At 41.6% G+C, this 6510-nt stretch overlaps 1 non-coding gene across 1 annotated transcript; it reads right to left on the bottom strand.

The window, feature by feature from the left end:
• Positions 1-5634: 5634 nt before the first annotated feature.
• On the bottom strand, positions 5635-5741 carry LOC142858017 (U6 spliceosomal RNA). The gene has a single exon (XR_012911912.1). It is a non-coding gene; the product is annotated as a U6 spliceosomal RNA (small nuclear RNA).
• Positions 5742-6510: the final 769 nt, after the last annotated feature.

The raw sequence follows: 6510 nt of genomic DNA on the forward strand, positions 1-6510 counted from the left end.
ATGTATAGATTGATGGCTAGAGAAACAAAGGGATAAATCATTGGCACTTACAGAAATACAAATCGGCCTATGTGTTAGACATCTTTCAGACCTCAACTTTGAACCATGTGGTCAACATAAACCACTGTTCTAAGATGGAAGAGTTGTCGCCCACGTTCCCTCCTCTGACAAAATCATTTACTGTGATAGTGGTTGGGAACAAAAGAAGCTTGCAGTCAACAGAATGATTTGCTTTCCCACACTTCCAGAGACGGCAAGCCCTTTCGTAGACAGTGGTTTCATAAAGCAAATGCTCTTGCGATAGTTAATCTACAGTGTAGATAGTAGCCTGACCCCTTAAGCCCACACTGCACAGTGGTAAAGTATCTTCTTAGTTTTGCATCTTCGTCACCTTCCTGGGCTGTTCTCTAAACACCTAGACCCATACATTGTGGAAACTAGCTACCCCTTTCAACTTTCATTTTCTTGACAGTTTACTTCTGATCCCTGGGCTCATTCGCTGGATTTGATATTCAGCCTTTCAATGATTTATCTTTGAAAAAAAAACAGCAATGAATCTTTCCTATATCAAAGAATGTTTTTAACATAAAAATAATGGGGTTTTTAGAGACAAGTCAGTGAATAAAATACCTGCTACAAAATATGAGGGCCCAAGTTCACCTACCCAGAACCTCTGTAAACCAGGCTGGTCCATCCGTAATCAGTGAGATGGGAAGTGGACACAGGAGAATCCCTGGGCCCTCACGGGATAGCTAGCCGTTACTCAGCAGGAAACAACAAAGTGAACCCCGCTCCAAAAAGGATGAAAGGAAAAGACCAATGCCAGGGAGTGTCCTCTGACACCCCAACATGTTTTACATGCAAATGCATGCACACGCGCACACACACACACACACACACACACACACACACGCACGCACGCACACACACACACATGCATGCACGCACATCATCTTATAATGACAAATTCTGAGCATATATATTCTGTGAATGGCATGTAAAATAGAAATGCCCAGACTCTCTCCTTGCTGCAGCACTACAGGAACATAAGACAGCAGACTCTCGCAGCTCTTTTATCTGCACACACTGAGTTTGGCATCTTTCGGATTTTAGCTCAGCATACTAACAGTGTGTTTCTGTGTCACGCAGGTAGAAGTGAGAACCAGAGGCTCATTTACCAGTGTGATTTTTCCCGCTGTATCCCAATTAAAAAGACACCTGTGCTTTGGAACTTTCTGCAGATCCACTTTGAATGTGTAGTGTTTTGCTTAGACCTAACTTTTATATCTTATTCTATCCTTCTTTTAACCTCCTCTTTTCTTTCTTTTCTTTTTTACCCTCTCTCCTACCCTTCTTCTTTTTTTCCTCCCATTTTCTTGTAGGGTTTTTGCTTTTTCCAAGGCTTTGACCTTCTTTCACGGTCTTCCATTATACTCATCTTCCTTTTGTTGAATTTTAAAAATATGTCTTTAGCTTACAGTTTTCTTAGTATCAGAAACTCCAAACAAAAATATTATCATTTATTTGCTATGGTCCAACTTGGGACATCTTATTGCATAGACATGATACATAATGAATCTCCTTTCTATGGAACAGGCTTCCAGTTTCATAATAACTATTCCTACTACTTTAAAAAAAACCCACAAAGCTGTCCAGTCATATACTATTTTGTTCAAGCTCTGCCTTCACCCAGCAACCACCTGGTTGGGCAGCACAGAGGCAGGGCCTTTCTAGACTCACACTATGCTGTTTATAAGGCAGCCCTGTAGAGCTATGCTTAGATCCTGTTACATTTCTACTTAGATCTTTATTTTATTTTTTCTATTTTTTGACATAATGGAATTTAATGAGCAGGAAAGTATGCTTTTAGTTTACGTTTTCAGAAGGTCTTATGGCTAAACAGGATATGTAAAACCACATTTACCACCCCCCCCCAAAAAAGCAAAGGCCCCATTAACGGAAGGAACAAAATGTCCCACCTGAATCATAACTAAAAAAAAAAATGTCTCTTAAAAAACCATAGGAAGATGTCAAACACTAAGATGCATTTTTCGGAAGTCAGCAAGCTTCCTACCTTTTGCTGATGTCCACCATCAGTTTGGTAACAAGCCTGCTGTGTTGGTCCTTTGTAAATCCCACTGATCTGCTCCGGCAAGGGCGGGGCTGTGTCCTGAGACATCTGTGGACCAGAGGGGCTGGCAGGGACCACGGAGCTTTCCGTTGAAGTCAGTGCTCACAGCCAATGCAAGAACATTGGACCTGAGGCAACTACTTCCATGCATCATCGCCTTGTCAGGGGATATTTGAAGGATTCTACACAGGGGAGGGAGTACCCACTTTAGAGAGAGTCAGTCTTCCTTGATTTTATCGTCTCTGTGGTATGAGAAAAAGAGAGAGGGGGGGGGGGAACCCAGGATGGAAGACGGTAGTAATGAAGTAAGTTAAGTACTGTGGTATAGCACTGGTTGGCTTAGTTACTGCTAATTTACAATATAACAGATTTCTATACATTCAGAGTTTACACAGTTCCTTCACTTTAAGAGAATTTAGTCTGTGGGTGAGTGGGTTCTGGACCTACCATTGGGGCACATCCATGATTCTTTGGGAGGTGTTTCGCACATAATTTGTGATTAAGAATTATCTTCAAGTGACTTATTTAACAATGAATCAGAACAGAAGACTCAAGGTTATCCCTGTACTGACTTCTTTCTCATTGGCTGCTGTTCCTGTGCCATTTGTGAGCGAATGAGATGGTGGTAGAGCCAACTTCCTGGGGGATAGTATAAAGCCTTAAACGTTTACAAAACTGTGTCCCACGTGTGAAAATCAGCTGCCATGTATTCTACAGGAGGAACAAGAGCCAAAGGCCGAAAGCCATTGCTTGAGGATTTAATTGTTAATATATTTATTTGTTCATATGCGGCTTCTTTATAACATTTATATAATAATGAACGAGTGTGACTTTTTTAATTACTCAGTAATAATGACAGATGAGCTCTCCAAAGATGTGCACTTGCTTTTCCTAGGGACAGGACATCAGTTACATACCTGGAAGAGTTGGCAAAAATGCACTCTCTGGTAACTTCAGTTTTGACTCAGAAGACAGATTCCTGCGATGGCCAGGAGAATTTGTGGCTGGAAACTGTGCCCGGGGCCCCACGAAGAGTTGGGATTTGAAAGATGCGCTGCAAAAGGAAGCACTTATTAAAGTGGGTCCCAAATGGGACCTGGAGTGGGCAGTTCCGACTGGACTTTGCTTTCGTAAGTTACGGTGCTTCTTGGTGGATGTGTTCAAGACCTAGAAACATTGTCATGTGACATTAGTTCACATAAGCATTATTGTACACACAACAGCTTTTCTGGAAGTAACTCCAGAGAGACAAGACTCTCTTGCTTATATTGACCGTAGCTGTACCACCGACAGCGGGACCTGCTATGCAACGGAAGGACAACGAAAAATTGCTGAATAGAAAACCCCGCTGCTTTCCTTCCAACCAGTCAGCCTCACATCGCTACCATCTTACCCCTGTGTTGAAGGCTTTGTCCAGGTCTTCTCCCTAAGAGCAGTTCAAAAGAGATCAACGGACATGAGGTATTGCTTTTCATTTTCCTAAGGGGGAGAGGAGAGTAAAATCAGACACCATTTTCACTAGCTAACACGATATATTTCTGGTTTCATGACTGACTTGGCAAAGGGAAAGCCCAGGTTGAACTGTTTAGGAAGATAAAGGACCCAGGCTTGTGTTTTGAAGACTGGGCTTTTACAAGTGGTTTCAAAGTTGATTGGGCACGTAAAGTCTAATGAAGACAGATCCTGGGAGAGCTAAGAAATTCTATCTGATGAGAGGCCCCGAGTGTGAACACACCACACCAGAACCATGTGGAAACAATAGCCGACTGCTGGCAACAAAGGTTTCTGCACAACGAGAGAAGTGCCATTGTTCTTGAAGGTCCAATTTGGTAAGCAGCAGCCAGTGCTGACTCGTCAGGCCTGAACTCCAGTAACGAATCGCCAGCGTGCATTCGCTCTAGAGCTGGAATTCCCATCACAGAGTGAGCCACAGCGTCAGCCACCACTCAAACAGGTCGCTGAAAGGTACATTTCATCAGTAAGCAATTTAATACATATCAAAGTGACTTTACCGCAAGTGAGTGGCGATCGTCCGGCTACTTCGTGAAGTTCAACTGCTGGGGGAAATGAGTTCTGTTGTTTATTCCTCCCATGAAAAGGTAATAATCTGTAATGCTGGGTATTTAAAAAGTCGTTTCCTCAAATTCTGCAGCAAACAGTGTAAAAAAAAAAGCCTAATATCTTTCTATCTTAATCACATTCGGTAATGAAGCCCTTTAGATAATTGGTACAGCTTCCTAGTAGGCCAAACTTTCTTTCAAGTTACAAACACTCACAAAAGGTTTACATTCGGAGGGACTGCTTTGGAGATGGGCAGATTTAGTTTGTAAGTACAAAGTGAACATGCAAATTGCCTTATCTTGGGGGATTCACAAACAACCGTCATTCAGATTGATTTAATACATGTCTTTTTATCTCTGAAAGTGTTAATTAGAAAATAGGGACAGTTCTCTGAACACTTAAGAGTAATAAATAGATCAAAACAGCATCTATGCCTCTGTGATGGGACATCTGAAGGCTTTGTAAAGGGATTAATACAATTGTCAAAAAGCCCACAGTATACATATTTAATGGCGTTACCAAGCTACAGTTACATTTTTAGGACTTTACTGTTAAGCTCTCCCGTATCCGCGACGCTCAGGAAACTGACACTTTGTACAACTTTTGATCCACACTTGAAGTTCCCATCTTATTTTAATTTTTTTCTGCAGTGCAACTCCAAACACATGCCTCAGGAAGATTTTAAAATGAGTAAATGTAAGAATAATAATAATAATTCAGGGGAAAATGGGTGGTTGCATAGGATAAGCTAGCACAAAAATTGAATTAGTATATTTCCACCTGAATGGAAGACACAGGGCCCTTTTCTGACAGTTTCTTCTCACTTTGAACTTGATCCACGAAGTGACAAGCATGGCTACTGAGGAGTCAACTCAGCTGCCCCTGCGGGGATTGGCGACAAAGACAACTGATGTTATGTATGTGTTCTGGTTGTTTGCAAAGTGGATGCAATCGTGGCATCTTCTCGGGGGTCTCATGGCGGGGAGTGAATAAGATCAGGGTGAACAGCAAGTGTCCTGAAGTTGTGGCAATTGAGTGATTGCTGATAAACTCAGAGGATGATTCTCTATGGTTCAGGCTATGGGCCCTTACATTCATCACTGAAGTCTGAGTGGCATACCTCTATGCGTGTAAAAGGGACTAGACAAGCAACCCAGTCTCTGAGGGTGTGACTTGTCCTGTTTTTCAGTAGAACTAAAGAGGCCAGGTCACTCCTCTAGGTCACTGATTTTCTAATAACTCCATTTGTATGTGTGTTTTAAGATATACATTTATATTTATAATATAATTTAATTAAAATATAGAAGCATTTATTTACAACATTCCTCAAGTGTTTGTGTTTTGCAGCTCATACCCACTTTTCCATTGCCTTTTTTCCTTCTCTCCTCACCTCTGGTCTCTCCTTCCTCACAAATCACTTTCCTTCTACTTTTGTATTTTAAGAGAATATTCTACAGCATGCAATTCTGCATGGCACCCTTGTACCATGGCCATGCAGATCTTCTCTGTACTCTTTCAACTTTAGTATGCACGCTGCTGAAGTAAACACTCTTCGAACTGCATATTGTTTTGCCTTTATTAAATGTTTTGTTTTAACTAATAGAATATATAGATGGCAAAATCGTAAAAATATATAAAACCTCGTATAATGAAAACACCACTCTCTACCCTCTGAAGTTCCTTCTTTGTGAGGAGATAGAGTTGCCGGTCTTTTCGGAGGTTGTCTTAGCATCCAGGTTTTCCTCTTTCCTTTCCTTTTCACTTTTCTCAGTGACCCCTTTCAGTCCTTCAAACCATTTTCTTTTCCTGACCACATTTGCGAAGCCTCCTACTTCAAATCCTTGCTTATGAACCCAGGAATTTCACTCCCTAGGCTTTGGGCTTCAAGGTCACCTTCCTCCATGCTCCCTGTCCAATAGCCTCTGCCTATTCTCTTTCTCTCTCTCTCTCTCTCTCTCTCTCTCTCTCTCTCTCTCTCTCTCTCTCCTCATTCCTTCAGGCAGACATCTACCTGCTTCCCAGGAACACCCAACTTCCTCTTCTTGAGATTCCTTTCCATTAACTGTTTTCTTTCCTTTCCCTCGAAGATAATGACCCTATAAGGGAAAATTATGATGCACCAGTGGTTGGAAGCCACTATAAGTTTTTTTAGAGTTTCCTCCCAACTCTGTTTTTATTTATTTCAAGTGTGATGAGCTAGTTTGACACATGGGTTGGCTGGGCAAAGTATCACATGTCATGTGTGTGTCATCTATGGACTTTCTTCATTAATCTTGTACTTAGGAAAATCTCAAGACAACCATCACTCTCGTGTTACA

This window comes from Microtus pennsylvanicus, chromosome 9, assembly GCF_037038515.1.
Source record: "Microtus pennsylvanicus isolate mMicPen1 chromosome 9, mMicPen1.hap1, whole genome shotgun sequence".
Classification (NCBI taxonomy): Eukaryota; Metazoa; Chordata; class Mammalia; order Rodentia; family Cricetidae; genus Microtus; species Microtus pennsylvanicus.